This window comes from Myotis myotis, unplaced genomic scaffold (assembly GCF_014108235.1).
Source record: "Myotis myotis isolate mMyoMyo1 unplaced genomic scaffold, mMyoMyo1.p scaffold_m19_p_1, whole genome shotgun sequence".
Classification (NCBI taxonomy): domain Eukaryota; kingdom Metazoa; phylum Chordata; class Mammalia; order Chiroptera; family Vespertilionidae; genus Myotis; species Myotis myotis.
The window spans coordinates 98,458,237-98,475,638 of NW_023416313.1; the positions used below are offsets into that span (position 1 = coordinate 98,458,237).

The 17,402-nt window shown below is 42.7% G+C and overlaps 1 protein-coding gene across 1 annotated transcript in view; it reads right to left on the minus strand.

Moving 5' to 3' along the window:
* STAM (signal transducing adaptor molecule) overlaps positions 1-17,402 on the minus strand; it is a 91,705-nt gene that overhangs the window by 2,054 nt on the left and 72,249 nt on the right. The window lies entirely within an intron of this gene.

Genomic DNA, 17,402 nt, shown 5'->3' on the forward strand with positions numbered 1-17,402 from the left:
ATATATGCTTTTCTATTATAATTGTTCAGATCTGAAATGGGAGGAAGGGAGAGAGGAAGGAAAAAAGAAAAGAGGAGAAAGAATTAAGACTTCCCATCCCATCACATAGCCATCACACAAATTGTGTGTAGTGGTTATCAGTGAATGAGAGCTGAGAATTAGAAATAAAATCCTTAAAGGAGCATTTAAGACCTTGCCTCTCGGCATGTCATAAGTTGGGCTCAAATAAAACCTAATTTAAATAGAAATAAAGTATTAAAGAAAAGAGAAAGTGACTTCATTTGATACAACGATTCTCAGATTTTATTTTTCAGGAGATTGTAATAATCCAACTATCCCAAAGTAACAAATTTAAGAAAAAAAAATAAGATCTATATAAATATAAATACAGTCCTAATTAATCAGTGTACATTAATCCCAAAGTTCACAAAAATGATTTAATCTAAACTTCCTGGATCTGCACTGTTAAGAATTTTATGTCTGAAGCTCTTCAATTTTTTCCTTATTTAACACTAAATAACTTGAAATTAATAGTCGTGCCCATATCCTCACAAAGCACGCAAAACTTGCAGCTAGTCAGTTATTTTGGCTAACGTGGATAAAAACGTTTCCAAGTGGTTTACTAACTGCAGTGCTCCCTAACTGCACTGGGTGGTGCAGATTTTGCTGTACTGGCAGTTTTTAAGTGGATATTTTAAAAGATATTGAGGGTGTAGAACCTCCTAACCTGAATTACCCTTTTAAAACTTAGACTCTAAAGGTATGTAAGTAATATGTCTTCTTATACTATGTATATTTGACCCACTTTGTTTTACAGACATTGAGTAAGTACGTCAACTTTTCTCTTCTCTGTCAACAGACCCCAGTGGCTTCCCCTCTCATTTAGAGTAAGCGACCAAGGCTTTCCCAGAATTTTCAATCTTCCACACAATATCTCCCCCACCACCGCTCTCTCCAACTTTATGTCTTATTACTCTCACTCTCATTGCCCTCCTCAATATTCTTTAAACACACATTTTTTACCCCAGCCTCTGGCCTACTGTTCTTTTCCTCAGATATCCAAAAAGCCAACTACTACTTTCTTCGGGTTTTATGTAATGACTTTCTCAGTAAGACTGCTTACCCCAAATTTCCTATCCTTCTCCCTGATTTATTTTTTTCTTATTACTTAACAATAAAAAAAATGTCTATCTGACATATTTATTACATGTCTGCTTCTCCAACTAGAATATCAGTTTTTTTATGGCAAGAATTTTTACCAGTTTTTATTTCTGTTTCCTGTGATCCTATGGGGTCATATTTAACTAGTACTCAAAACAGAGTAAGATCTCAATAAATACTTGCTAACTGAAGGAGTGACAGATGAATTCACAAATGAACTGAGTAGACTCTATCCTAGCTACTATGCTAACGATTGGGTGGGAAGAAAAAAATGACCAATACACTCTCTCCGCCTTTACTAATTTCCATTAGTAATTTCAAAAGAAGCACAATGAGAGATGTATGCCCAAGTCATTTTGTGAGCAAAGAAGAGAGGCATATGATCAACCTAAAGGCTCAGATAAAGTTTCCTGAACAGCAAAAAAGGCCCATTCACTGTGCTCAAGACACGAGTCTAGGTAGCCAACTACAATATTCAAATGTAAGAATCAAAAGAAAAATTAAAAAAATATCTTAAGACAAATGAAAACAAAAACATGACACACCAAAGTTTATGGGATACAGGGGAATTTATAGTGATGCACAACTACATTGAAATAGTTCTTCAAGATTCAACCTAACTTTATATAACTCGAGTTACTAGAAAAAGAACAATAAGCCCAAAGATAGCAGAAGAAAGAATATAATGAAGATTAGAGAAGAAAAAATGAAATAAAAATAGAAAAACACTGAAAAAATAACAGGTTTTGTAAAATACAAAATGAACAAACCCTTAGCTAGACTTACTATGAAAAAAAAGTGAGAAGACCCAAATCCAAATAAATAGAATCAGAAATGAGACAGGAGATTTTACAACTGATGCCACAGAAATAAAAAAGATCACAAGGGACTGTCATAAACAAGGACATGCCAACAAATTGAACAACTTAGAAGGAACAGATAAATTCCTAGAAACACAAAACCTACCAAGACTAAATCAAGAAGAAATAGAAAGACTGAACAGATTGATAACAAATGAGATTGAGTCAGTAATTAAGGACCTCCCAACAAAGAGAAGCCCAGGACCAGGGGGCCTCACAGGTGAATTTTATCAAACACTTAAATATTTTTGTTTGTTTGTTTGCTTTGTTTTTTTCTAACTTTATTTTTTTTAATTAAATATTTATTGTTCAGATTATTACATTTGTTCCTCTTTTTTCCCCCCCATAACTCCCCTCCTCCCAGTTCCCGCCCCACCCTCCGCCCTCACTCCCCACCCACTGTCCTCTTCCATAGGTGCACGATTTTTGTCCAGTCTCTTCCCGCATCTCCCACACCCCTTTCCCCCCCAGGAATAGTCAGTCCATTCCCTTTCTATGTCCCTGATTCTATTATAATCACCAGTTCATTCTGTTCATCAGATTATTTATTCACATGATTCTTAGATTCACTTGTTGATAGATGCATATTTGTTGTTCATAATTTGTATTTTACCTTTTTCTTCCTCTTCCTCTTCTTAAAGGATACCTTTCAGCATTTCATATAATACTGGTTTGGTGGTGGTGAACTCCTTTAGCTTTTCCTTATCTGTGAAGCTCTTTCTCTGACCTTCAATTCTGAATGATAGCTTTGCTGGATAAAGTAATCTTGGTTGTAGGTTCTTGGTATTCATCACTTTGAATATTTCTTGCCACTCCCTTCTGGCCTGCAAAGTTTCTGTTGAGAAATCAGCTGACAGTCGTATGGGTATTCCCTTGTAGGTAACTGAGTTTCTTTCTCTTGCTGTTTTTAAGATTCTCTCTTTATCTTTTGCTCTTGGCATTTTAATTATGATGTGTCTTGGTGTGGTCCTCTTTGGATTCCTTTTGTTTGGGGTTCTCTGCGTTTCTTGGACCTGTAAGTCCATTTCTTTCACCAGGTGGGGGAAGTTTTCTGTCATTATTTCTTCAAATAGGTTTTCAATATCTTGCTCTCTCTCATCTTCTGGCACCCCTATAATTCTGATGTTGGTACACTTGAAGCTGTCCCAGAGGCTCCTTACACTATCCTCGCATTTTTGAATTCTTTTTTCATTTTGCTTTTCCGGTTGGGTGTTTTTTGCTTCCTCGCATTTCAAATCATTGACTTGATTCTTGCGCTCCTCTGGTCTGCTGTCGGGAGTCTGTATAATATTCGTTATTTCAGTCCGTGTATGCTTAATTTCTAGTTGGTTCCCCAATATAACATCGAGGGTCTCATTAGTTTTCTTGTAGATCTCATTAAGTTTATCGGCGGCTTCTAAACAGTTCTTGAGAGACCTTAAAAGTGTGGTTCTGAACTCTATATCTTCCATTGACAATTTTGTCCTGTTTCTTTGTCTCCGCATTTTGTTATGCTTCCTTGGTGCACCCCCTAGTGGTCTTTGTGCGCAGTCTTATAGTTAAACCTTGATTGTTGTAGCTAATACCAGGGAGGGTTTGACCTCCAGGCCAAGTGGCTATGAGAATCAGCTGTGTCAGCAGTGAGAGAACTTCTGTCCTCTAGGGAGGTGCTAATCTAGCCTTTGCCTGAGGCTATCCGGCAAATGCCTCTGTGCAGGGCTTGGGCGGGGCGGGTCGCACAGGATCAACAGGGTGGGCGGGAGAGAGCAGTTATGGCGGCTCTCAGTCCTGTCCCCAGGGGCTCTGCCTCTCTGAGTCCCAGCACCCACTGCAAACCTCGGAGAGAAAGCTGCACTCTCTCTGACCGAAGCCAGACAGTCCCGCTTCTCCCATTTGAGTCTGGGTCCCTAAAGACTTGCCTGTATCTGGAGCTCAGAGTCTGCGAATCCCTCCCGATTGAAAACGTCAACCGCGCCCTCCACCGCCAGCCTGCTCCGCGCACTCTGCACCTCAGAATTCTTTGACTGCGCCTCCTTTGAGTGTCCGTATGTGTTTCTCTTTCCTCCTAGTTGTAGGACTTCCACTCAGCCAGCGTTCCTGTGGTTCTGGGTGATGTCCGTTCCGTTTTTTAGTTTCACTTTTGAAGTAGTTGTTCAAGGCAGCAAACTCCGGCGTTAACCTATGCCGCCATCTTGGTTCTCTCTCAAACACTTAAATATTAATACCAATTCTTTTCAAACTCTTCCAAAAAAATAGAAGAGGGAATACTTCCAAACTCATTTTATGAGACCAGCATCACCCTGATATCAACACCAGACAAAATTACAAGAAAACTACAAGCCAATATCTCTGATGAAAATGGATGTAAAAATCATCAACAAAATATTAGCCAACTTAATTCATCAGCACATTGAAAGCATTATATATCATGGCCAAGGGGAATTTATCATTGGGATGCAGGGATGGTTCAGCATACATAAATCATTCAATGTGACACACCACGTTAACAGAATGAAGGGCAAAAATCACAAGATCAGTTCAATAAATGCAGAAAAAAAGCATTTGATGAAATTCAGCACCTTGTCATGACACTCCCCCTCAAAAGAAAAAAGTATAGAAGGAACTTTCCTCAACTCAATAAAGGCCACATATGAAAAGCCCATAGCTAGCATCATACGAATGGTGAAAAACCAAAACCTTCCCCCACTAAAATCAGAAACAAGACAACATCTGTTAGGATGCCTATTTTATACATATTGTTTAGGTTGGACATGGAGAAATTGGAACATCTGTACACTACTCCTGGTCATGGTTCAGCTGCTATGGAAAACAGTATGGAGTTCCTTAAATATTAAAAATAGGACCACCATATAATCTAGCAACCTGCTTCTGGGTATACAAATGAATTGAAATCAGGATATTGAAGAGATTATTGACTCCCATGTTCATCACAGCATTATTCACAACAGCCAAGATATGAAAATACCCCAAAATGCCCATAATAGATGAATGGATATAGAAATTGTGGTATATACATACAATGGAATATTAGTCAACCTTTAAAAAAAAAAAGGAAATCCTACTACTTGCAACAAAATGGTGGACCTGGAAGATATGCCAAGTTGAAATGCCAGTCACAGGACAAATATGACATGTTCATTTCACATGAGGCATCTAAAATAGTCAAATGTATGGAAGTAGGCAATGGTGGGTATCAGGGGATGGAGGGAACTAGGCGGAGTTATTGTTCAATGGGTAGAAAGTTATAGTTACACAAGATGAGTAAGTTCCAGACAGCTGCTGTACAACATTATGCCAATAGTCAACAAGATACTGTACACTTACAAATTTGTTAAGACGACAGATCTCATGTTAGATATTCTTACTACAAAAACAAAACAAAACACAAGAAACTTTTGGAAGTGATTGATATGTTTATTAACTTGACTGTGGTGATGGTAACATGAGTGTGTATATATGTCCACACTCACAAAATTATAGACATTGTGTGCAATTTTATATACCAACTAGAGGTCCAGTGCACAAAATTTGTACACCGGAGGGGGGTGGCCCCTCAGCCTGGCCTGCACCCTCCCGTAATCTGGGACCACTGGCTCCTAATTGCGCACCTGCCTGCCTGCCTGATCGCCCCTAATCACTCTGCCTTCCTGCCTGATGCCCCTAACTGCTTGCCTACCTGCCTGATGGCCCCTAACCACTTGCCTGCCTGCCTGATGGCCCCTAATCACTCTGCCTGCCTCATCACCCCTAACCACTCACCTGCCTGCCTGATTGCCCCTAACCACTCTGCCTGCCTGCCTGATAGCCCTTAACTGTTCGCCTGCCTGCCTGATCGCCCCTAACTGTTCGCCTGCCTGCCTGATCGCCCCTAACTGCCTCTGTCTTGGCCCCCGCTGCCACGGCTTCATCCAGAAGGACGTCCGGAATGACACCCGGAAGGTCATTCAGCTGTCCGGTCTAATTAGCATATTATGCTTTAATTATTATAGATTATTTCAACAAAGTTGCCCCATTGAAATGACTAAAGACTATATCAAACTTCCCAGCTGCGAGAAACATTAGTCCCTACCTCTTCTTATAGTACTTAATATGGTACTGTACTAAATCCTACCTGTGCTGTACTTTTAAATGTAGGTGTTTTTATTCCTCACACAGCTATGACTTCCTTAAAGGCAGTGACAGTATCTTGCTGTGTTGCAGAAACCCCAACACCCTCACCCTAGTTTTGATGATTCACCAGCAGGACCCACAGGGCTCAGCGTACCGTACTCATGGCTATGATTTATTACACCAAAAGGACACCACACGAAATCAGCAAAGGGAGAGGGTGCATGAGGTAAAGTCCAGGGGAAACCAGGTACAAGCTTCCAAAAGTCTCCCAATAGGGTGACGCAGGTTGAGTTTAATTTCCTTAGCAACAAGCTGTGACATGTGACATGTTGCCAACCAAGAAAGTTCATTAGACTTAGTGCCTGGGGCTTTTATTGACCATGTAAGCACTCTTTGCCTGTCAGGTACCCAAATTCCACACTCCCTGAAGGAAAACAGGTGTTCAGCATAAACCACATTGTTTGTGCAAATAGTTTGGACACAGTGAGCCACTCTTATCGGTGCTGGGAACGGTGAGCCCTCCCAAAATCCAAGTTCCCAAATGCCAGCCAAGGGCCAAGCTTGTAAACATGACTTTCAAAAACAGCAGTCACGTCTGCTATGCATGCCCTTTCCTGTCCACTTAGTCAGTATGAGAGCTACTAGTGCTCAGACACCGGCTGCATTCCATTGTCAACTACATGCTATTGCTAAACTGCGACACTGGGAGTTAAATAAAAATGTTTACAGCTGAAACTGATTGCAGGTGTTTTCAAAACCATGTGGATTCCTGGCAGGTGTGGCTCAGGGTCCAGCAGGTGTGGATTGCCCCGCAGGTGTGGCTCAGGGCCCGGCAGGTGTGGATTGCCCCGCAGGTGTGGCTCACGAACCAGGAAATCAGGGCACATGCCCAGGTTTCAGGCTCGATCCCCAAAAGGGGGCATGCAGAAGGCAGCTGATCGATAATTCTCTCTCATCGTTGATGTTTCTCTCTCTTCCTCTCTCTGAAATCAATAAAAACATATTTTTAAAAACCACATGTGTCTTGCCACTTTATGAGTTATTTTTCCTATATTACTTAAGCTTGGATCAATCAATTTCATGTAAATAGCTAATCACTACACTAAATACAGAAGTAAACAAAATGTAATGGTTAAATCACCCCCACAGAGGTAATGGGCTAGATATGACTTCTATTTTTAACATCTATTTAGGATCTGACCTAAGGTATTTCATCTATATGACCCTCTTTTGTAATACTTTGAACTTACATTACAGTCATTATCAAACTGCTGATAAAGCAACTCAGTCTAGTAACAAACCTATTAGTTTCAGTCATTGAAAACCTTTGAGCCCTGGCCAGGTGGCTCAGCTGGTTGGACCATCATTATATACACCAAGAGGTGGGGCAGGTTCAATTCCCAGTAAGGGCACATACCTGGGTTTTGGGTTCAATCCTTGGTAGGGGCACATACGGGAGGCAACTGATTGATGTTTCTCTCTTACATCGATGTCTCTCTCTCTCTCTTTCTCCCCCTCTCTCTCTCCCCTCCCCCTTCATCCCTCCCTTCTTCTAATATCAATAAAAAAAACAAACAAAAACACCTTTGAGTGACTTAACAATATACCTGCTGGTGGAATCAGGCCTGATGCTGAAGGATGTTTTTCTGGAAGGCTGTGAGCTCCCATGCTGCAGGAATGACATTTAATGTGGTATAATATACCCCAAACGAGAGGCTTAGCTTTGAAAATAAAATAAATTTAAACACACACTTTGACAGATCAATACAGTCTACTTTTGTTTTTTTTCTGGAAGATGCCAATGACCTCAAACTATGAAATTTTGTCTGAGCATTTTCTTAATAAACTATATTCTGTGTTGTTAAGAACTCATGTAGAACTCATACAGGTCCCTTGGATTTTATTTTTTTATGTGTCCAGGAATATGAATGGTAAAAATCTATTCATCTCCATAGCTCCTGACTATGATGGGCATAGTGGACAAAGACTTGATTAAGGGTAGACCAAGATTATGAGGACTTGCCTGGCCAGTGTGGCTCAGTGGTTGAACATCAACCCATGTACCAAGAGGTCCGTAGTTCAATTCCCTGTCAGTGCACATGCCTGGGTTACAAGCTTAATTCCCAACAGGGGGCATGTAGGAGGCAGCCAATCGAATGATTCTCTCATCATTGATGTTTCTATCTCTCCCTCTCCCTTGTTCTCTCTCTAAAATCAATAAAAACATTTTTAAAAAGATTATGAAGACTTAACACGTAGGCTTGGCAGTTTCAAATTGATTCAATAGGACAGGGGTTCATGAGCTAGGATACCAAAGAGTCTCTGAAGTGCCCAAAATTACATGTAAAACTCTGTGTAGGAACATATTTCTGCGGGGAGGGCCCATGCCATTCTTCACCTTTGCAAAGGTGAGTGTGACTCCAAAAGGCGAGGGCCAAGTGCTTATGGAAACTTAGATCAAAAGGAAGTTGCACAGTATCATTGTTTCCCAAACTAATGTGACCATGCGGATCACTTGGGGTACTTGTTAAAGATTTCCGGTCCTGTCCCAGAGCAACAGAATCAGAAATGGCCTGGGGATCTGTATTCTACCAGTTAACCCCGTGACGTAATTTGGGGAACGGAAGACTGAAGCATCATTACAATCCATGCTAGGTTAGATATTTTTAAATGCCATGATTTTTATAGGCCTATTACGATCTGTTTGCTGGGGTTTTACAGGAAAGTGGTACCTCCCAGGGTCATCAAGTCATTGCTCATTTTTGTCTCATGAGATGATGCTAGCAGAATATAAAGCTGTGAAGTTCCTTGCAGGTAGTTCTCTTCTCCAGGAAATGGAATCACTTTTAAAATCTCGACACACGCCCATGATTCATTACCTATATCTCTAAAAGTTAGAGCAAGTCACCCTCCCAATATAGCATGTCAGAAAATTTTCTCTAATATGTTCTATAGCATGCCGAACTTTCCAATTCTGTAAAGATACATCATTTGCTGCTGCTTTGATTGTTGGACAAGTCCAGAATATTCCATCTATTAAGTAAATCAAAATTGTAAAAAGTAATGCTTTACAAATGTCATGAAAAACAGTGAGTTATAAATTGACTACCCTATCTTTCCCAAATGACCTGTCTGGATCCTACCAAATCTTCAGTTAAATGTCTATTTTAGATTTTTCAGGATTTAATCTCAGCAGCACCACCTACTGATAATTTTAATTCAGTACTTTATGTGAATTCTTAGTCATGTTAATATCAAACAATTAACTTGAAAACACCTAGAACATGTTGGCTTTTCATAAAATATGCATATTTGATAGAGGAAGATTTTAGTTATATTTGCAGGTGGCAAATCAAATTGCATTAGGTGACAGTACATGCTGCAGTCCTGCTACAGAATGAATGTTTGTGTCCCCCCCCAATTCATGTTGAAACCTAACCACCACTGTGATGGTATCAGGCGGTGGAGCTCTGGGGAGGTACCTTTATAAAAGAGGCCCAGAGCGTTGCCTACCGCTTCATTCTGCCACGTAAGGTTTGGCAGGAAGTTTGGCTTCTCACCAGACACTAGAACTGCCAGCTCCTTGATCTTGGGCCTCTAGGCTTCCAGAATGGTGAGAAATAAATTTGTTGGTCATAAGCCAGCCAGTCTATGGTATTGTTTAGTAGCCTGGACTAAGACATGTCCGGATATTGTTCTAGGATACTGGCTCTTTTCCTTTTGTCCCACTACCCCTAAATGCATTCTTCATCACTTGGTATTTCAGTTGGGTTCATCCAATGAGAGGATTGGCAGCAGGAGACCCTGAGATATTTGTCCCCTTGTCCCTCTGTCCTGCCTGCTGTGCTAGTTAGAGCTCTGTCACTCTGTCCCTCTCCATAAACTCTAGCTCCCACTGGGCTCCAAGCAGTTGCTGTGTAACTCTAAACACTGCCCCTTAGGCCTAGGAGTCATGACAGTCGCGGGTGTTCGTCCCTTTAGTCCTTAGGAAATAGTTCTTTCATGAAAGCATGCTCAGGTGAACCTCCTGAGTGTGATTCTGCTACTAGCCAGGGCCCTGACAGATAGAGCTCTGTGGAGAATCATCTTGCATACAATAAAGCTGAATTGATCATTCACTCAACACTTACTAGTAAGTGGATACATTGAAAAAATATTATTCTAGGACAATACAGATACCAATATGAAAAATATCCCATTATTATCTTCAAGAAGCTCACATAGATAAGGAGATTTGAGTTGAGTAAAAGTTTTCAGGAAAATGATTCAGTACAACTATTTAATTTCTGAAATTTTATTAACCTTGGGCATCAATTAGGTAACCCTTTGGCTAAGTATGTCTCCAGAGTCCCCAGATTAGAATTTTAAGGTTTATTTAAATAATTTAAATCAGCTAAAAACCTGGAACCAATTGCTTAACCCAGAATTGTATGCTTTTGTATCCTAATGCGTTATTCTCACGCACGAATGATTACGTGGGAGTCCTCCTGTGGAAGACACACACACAGGAGCACAAAATTCTCCTAGTGTGAAGGTTCTGGAGAGCAGGCGCCTGCCTCATTCTCATTCTCCCCTGTGGCTTCCGGCATTCTCAGATAGGGAGGGAATCATTTCCCAATGACAAGCAGAGAGCAGTACAGCAGAGCGGGTGAGAACACGAACTTTACCTAGATATGAACCCAGCTCCGCCACTTTCTAGCTGGATGACCTTGGCAAGTTTTTAAACTCTCTGCCTCTTTTTTCCTCTCCTATAACATCACCCTGGTTTGAGTGAGTTATTTGAAAAGCATTTAGAGTGGTATCTGTCTCACAGTAAGTACAATGTAAGTGCCTGTTAATACACCAAGTTGAAGTGGTGTTTTTACATTGCCTGGAAGCGCTGTAGCTGCAAATGACAATTCTTTCATTTTACAGATGATACTAGAGGCCCAATGCACAGAATTCATGCAAGGGGCTTGGCCCTTGCAGCCGCTGAGGCTTGCCTCAGCCCTTGCAGCCCCAGCTTCATCTGGAAGGTCATCCAGAAGGACGTGCAGAAGGTTGTTCGGCTGTCTGGTCTAATTAGTATATTACACTTTTAGTATTATGGATAACTGAAGCCCAGGAGAAGTTAATGCAATAAGCTAGTGTAGAAGGTGTCACTGCCCCAGATAACCTCACTCCTAGGAAGATCTACTCACTGACACAGGATGCTTCGGAAAGAAATGGCATGATCTTATCCAACAAAACAAGCACATCTTTTTCTCTCAGAGTAGAAAAACATATGGGTACCCAATCCATTCTGGAAAAGGTTTGGTCACAAATGGATTAATTTTGATTTCACTAGAAACATCTTAACTTAATTATTATTATCCAACACAAGTGTCAGTCACATGAAGATTCTGAGATTTTACCTTACTTGCAAGCTAACAGTGAGCCCTGCACTATTCCATGAATGCTGACAGAGATACAGGATGCATGGGTCCAAAACTAAGGGCTGTATTATTTATAGCATTAGCAGTAGCTAAAATATCAGCATTTTCTTGTGCCAGTTCCCTGAGCACAGGAATGTAAAAGACAGTCAGCTGACACCTGCACATGAGTGAGTTGCAAAACAAGAGAAACCCTGAGATTAAGGAACCCCAATATTTTACACCAGTGAGCCTGCCTGCATTTTGCTCTAAACGGAGACACCATCTCTGTTTTCTGAGGCTGTGTGCAATATAAACATCCTTGAAAAGGTAGTTTAGAAAAAAGTCAGTGTCTCTGCTTGCTAGATATGCAGAAACATGAAAGAACTATGGAGAATTATCTTTAAACTAGTGGCCCGGTGCACAAATTCGTGCATGGGTGGGGTTCCCCAGGGTGGCCTGCAGGGATCAGGATGAAACCTGCAGTCCAACACTGCTTGCAGCTCCTACCTGCCATTCCCACTCATCCCAGCCCCACTGCACCCGCCTCGGGCTCATGCCCAATCAGTCCTGATCAGGGAGAGGCTTGCACCACCACAGCAGTGCTCGCCAGCCGTGAGCCCTGAGTCTGACGCCCTCCCGAGGGGAGTGGCCTGCAGGATCAAGCCGAAACCGAGTCTCCGACATCTCTCAAGGGGTCCTGGATTGCAAGAGGGTGCAGACCAGGCCGAGGGACCCCACTGGTGCACGATCGGGGCTGGGGAGAGACCGCAGGAGGGCTCCAGGGCATGTTTGGCCCACACTGCTAAGTCCTGATTGGCCAGACCCCAGCAGCAAGCAAACCTACCGGTCGAAGCATCTGCCCCCTGGTGGGCAGTGCACGTCAGGGCAACTGGTCGACCAGTCGCCTGTCTGCCCCATGGTGGGCAGTGCACGTCATAACGAGTAGTTGAGCAGCCTTAGCATATCAGTAGCATATTATGCTTTGATTGGTTGAACAGTTGACCGGTCACCAGATGACTGGACACTTAGCATACTAGGCTTTTATTATATAGGACTAGAAGCCCGGTGCACAAAAAATTGTGCACTCAGGGGGGTCCCTCAGCCTGGCCTATGCCCTCTTACAGTCTGGGACTCCTCAGGGGATGTCCACCTGCTGGCCAGCACAAACGGAGACATAGCATCAAGTCCCCCTGTGCCAGAAGATCCAGAGTCAAGTCCTCACCCACTTGCATGTGCCCCCTGGACGCAGCATTCAGCCTCATGGAGGGGCTGACAGGCCCGGACACTGCAGCGGTGGCGGCAGAGCAGCGAGGCTACATCGGCCCGCCAGAGTGGGTGCGTCATGCCTTCCTGCTTGCCCCTGTGGCCCCCGGCCGGGTCCACAGGCCTGGACACTGCCGCGATTGGCCCGCCGGAGTGGTGACAGGCCTTGACACTTCAGCGGCGCCATCTTTGTGATGGAGTGATGAAGTGACAGTTAATTTCCATACTGCTCTTTTATTAGATAGGATAATTTCTAGCCTTTATTTCTACACCATCTTAGTTTTTGGCAAATTTTCATGAATATTAACATTCCATCGATCACTATGGTTAATGTGCCTGACTGAAGCTGGGATCAATCTGTTTGCCTCATGCCGCATTTAATTAAAACTATAGTCAGCAGGAACCAGGCAGCAGGATGAGGCCAATTTCAACCAGGTCCCAAGAGCCTACGGTCAGTTAAACAAATCCTGCAAACTGGAGGCATCACCGCCAAAGTCTGATGAACCTGAACTTCCTCTCCCTGAAGGGAGCCTACACCAGGAGCAAGTAATACTCAACAATTGTTCTGTGTGCATGAAACCAAAACAAGGCAGGTAAGCTAACCTGAACCAAACCTTATGCACGACCAGAAGAACAGTTAAGTTAAGGGGATAGGACACTCCAAATATCTGACTAAGCTTCACTCTTCCCAATAGATTCCTCCTGTTAGGCTTCCATAGTTCCACAGGGCCCCCTACTTTCCCAGGCTCTGTTTCCCATTACTGAGTAACAAATTAAAGCGCATTTAATGGCTTAGGGCAGTGGTCGGCGGCTTGCGAGCAATATGCGGCTCTTTGGCTCCTTGAGTGTGGCTCTTCCACAAAATACCACGTGCAGGCACGCATGTACAGTGTGATTGAAACTTCATGGCCCATGCGCAGAAGTCGGTATTTTGTGGAAGAGCCACACTCAAGAGGCCAAAGAGCCGCATGTGGCTCGTGAGCCGCAGTTTGCCGACCACTGGCTTAGGACACACACAGTATTATCTCAGTCTCTGTGGGTGAGGACCCTGGCACAGCTGAGCAAGGTCCTCTACCCGCTGCACAGGAGATGATGGCCGGAGCCAGGATCTCCTCCAGAGACACACGTCAGGAAGTGTCTGTTCCCAAGCTCCATCACCTAGCAAGATGGACTCTACACAGCACACACACAGGAACAATAGTCCATAGCAAGTTTTGAGTCCTGCCCGCATTTAAAGGGATGGGATTAAACAAAGGCATGAACATCAGCAGGATGAGATCATGGGGATCCCCACTCGAGTCTATCTGCCACATCGCACCAGGAACATTCTTGAGAATTATATGGTCAGGTCCTGGAGGCCTTGTATCAGCACTGTCCAATAGGAATAGAATGTGAAGCACATGTGTGATGTTGTTTTCTAATTGCTACATTAAAAAAAATTTAAATGCACACATAATAATACTAATTTATGTGATACAATAGCTACAATGAAATATAATCTTACCAAAATGATAGTTAACTGAAAAACTATTTTCACACTGCTTCAGGTTTTAAATTTAAGTTAAATCAGATTTATAATCCAGTTCTTTAATTGTTATTCCATTACAAGTCCTCAACAGTCCAATGGGACAGTGCTTTGGATTCCCTAGGTCAGTGGTCGGCAAACTGCGGCTCGCGAGCCACATGCGGCTCTTTGGCCTCTTGAGTGTGGCTCTTCCTAAGCCTTAGGAGTACCCTAATTAAGTTAATAACAATGTACCTACCTATATAGTTTAAGTTTTAAAAAATTGGCTCTCAAAAATTTCAATCATTGTACTGTTGATATTTGGCTCTGTTGACTAATGAGTTTGCCAAACACTGCCCTAGGTGAATATACAAGGTGTAGCCTCTCTGTGAAATAAAGGTAAACAAATTTAAGCATCATGTTGAACAGACATCAAACTAGCCTGCCTGGGGCCTCTGTTTCAGTTCAACCTTTAGTGCTTCCAGCTGTAATCGGAAAACTACTTAAAAAGGTGCTTTGGAGAGAGGGAGGAGCTGTGAGACCTTAGTCCTCCAATAGGTCAGGTTAAGAGAAAATGTGACCTGGAGCTGCAAGTTGTAAAAATGGGGGAAGACAGGTAGATTCATCTTTGCGACTCTCCAAAAGAACAGGAGAGCACATGGGGCATTCCGAGGCTGGAATGAGGCAAGCCCCACTGCTTATGAACCCACCAACGGGAAGTAGGAGATATGCTCCAGGCAATCTAAATTCAGACTGAGTGTCTTCCTATAAAGCAACCATCTATAATAATAAAAGGATAATATGCTAATTAGACCGGACATCCTTCCGGATGAAGCCAGGGCCGGAGGGAAGCCCAGGTCCCAGGTGCTAGAGGGAAGCTGGTGCTGGCAGCCGGGGAAAGGCCTACTCTTGCATGAATTTCATGCATCAGGCCTCTAGTCCTATGTAATAAAAGCCTAATATGCTAAGTGCCCAGTCGACCAGTTGGCCGTTCAACCAATCAAAGCATAATATGCTATGATATGCTAAGGCCTCTCAACCACTCGCTATGATGTACACTAACCACCAGGGGGAAGACAGTCGACAGGTTGCTATGATGTGCGCTGACCACTACGGGGCAGATGCTCCTATTGGTAGGTTAGCTTGCTGCTGGGATCCAGCCTATCAGTACTGAGTGAGACAGGCCAGACATGCCCTGGAGCCCTCCTGTGGTCCATCCCTGGCTGGCCAACCTCCCCGTCCCCTTTCGTGCACCAGTGGGGTCCCTCAGCCTGGTCTGCGCCCTCACAATCTGGGATCCCTCAGGGGATGTTGGAGAGCCAGTTTCAGCCCGATCCCGCAGGCCAGGCAGAGGGACCCTACTGGTGCACAAATTCATGCACCGGGCCTCTAGTGATAAATAAATTCAATACACCATTAACAAAATGCTGCACTTTGGTTAGGTTTAGGTATTAGCCTGCCATTCTAATCACTGGTTCAACACTGTCACTTAAATGCTTCTCAGTACTAGGTTACAAATAAACTCAGGAAACATAAATTAGGTAAGACGTGTAAAAGACCTCATAACATACCTTTATCAAATTTTGTCAAGACTGGGCACATTTAGTATGTTTCTTTATTGTTTCTTAGTAAGTTTATCTATTGACATCAAAACAAATTTGTAAATAAACTGCATTCATATTTTCTGATTTATAAAGGTATTTAAATAAATACCTACAATATTTACTTTATGACATGTAAAAATTTTGAAAGCAATTAGTAAACCTTGAAAATCTGGTATACACTCAAAAGTCAAGCAAATTAAAGAATAAATCAATAAATAAAAATCAATGAAAATAATGATGTAATATCTATGCCCACTTAACTCAGAAAATTATCGTCATTAATTTTGCTCTTTACTTTTTTTTAGGAGGGTGGGGAGAGGGCAGGATTTTAAGGCATAATTTCTCACAGGCTGTATTTAAGCAAAATATACAATTCTTTGAATGTGCTCACCTGTTTAATTGGGATATTTTCAGATCTGATAAGAGGGAGATTTTATATTCTAGATGTCCTTAATTCTTATCAATTGCTTAAAATTAAAAAAGGTATTTTTCTAAAGTTAGAAACAAATGGTGAGTAGCAACTCATTCTCCATCTCTAAATAACTTTTAGAGTGAGTTTTGATACATTTGTTTGGAAAACACAAACATGTTGCAGATTGATATACTAGGAAACATCAGTAAAATGCAAATTTGAGTTTGTTTGTGCAAGATTTTGTCCAGAAGAAACATTAGGTGAAATGTAAAAAACCGTACGTAGCTGAAATGAGCTGTGCAGGAACACACAAAACACAACACATACACACACCCCAACTCCCACCAGCACCAGTACCCTCAGTTCACTGCCAAGGCTGAATTAAGCTCACTCACATCCAGTGTCACAACCTGACCTCTAATTACAGCAGTCCTTCCTCCCACCTTCACAATAACTCATGAGTTACAATTTTTCAGCACCCACTTCACTAGGCACACTTCAGGCCTTTTACAAGGTCAAGTGTAATATCTTATCTAATAAAAAGAAACATGGTAATTAGCGTACAGCCGCTACCCTTCCCATTGGCTAATCAGGGCGATATGCAAATTAACTGCGAGCCAAGATGGCGGCTGGCAGCCAGGCAGCTGACTCAAACAGGGAGGCTTGCTTGCTTCAGTGACGGAGGGAGCCAAGCTTCCCCGCCTGCCTTGCCGGCCTCTCAGCTGCACTCTAAGCAACATCGTAACAAATATAGAAGCTAAACAAAACCCCGGGCTTCAGCCAGCAGGACCACAACATTGTTTCAAATACAGAAGGGTAAACAAAGGCCAGAAACCTGCTTTCAGCAGCAGAGGTCTCATAGCTGGAGCCGAGCCTCAGAGCTAAAGCTGGCCCAGAATAAAAAAAAAAAAAAAAAAAAAAGGAAAAAAGGACAGGTTGGGAGGTTCAGTTACCCGCCAGCCTGAAAATGGCCCTCAGCCCCTCACCCAGGCTGGCCAGGCACCCCAGTGGGGACCCCTACCCTAAAGGGTGTGTGACCAGCTGCAAATAGCCATCATCCCCTCACCCAGGCTGGCCAGGTACCCAAGCGGGACC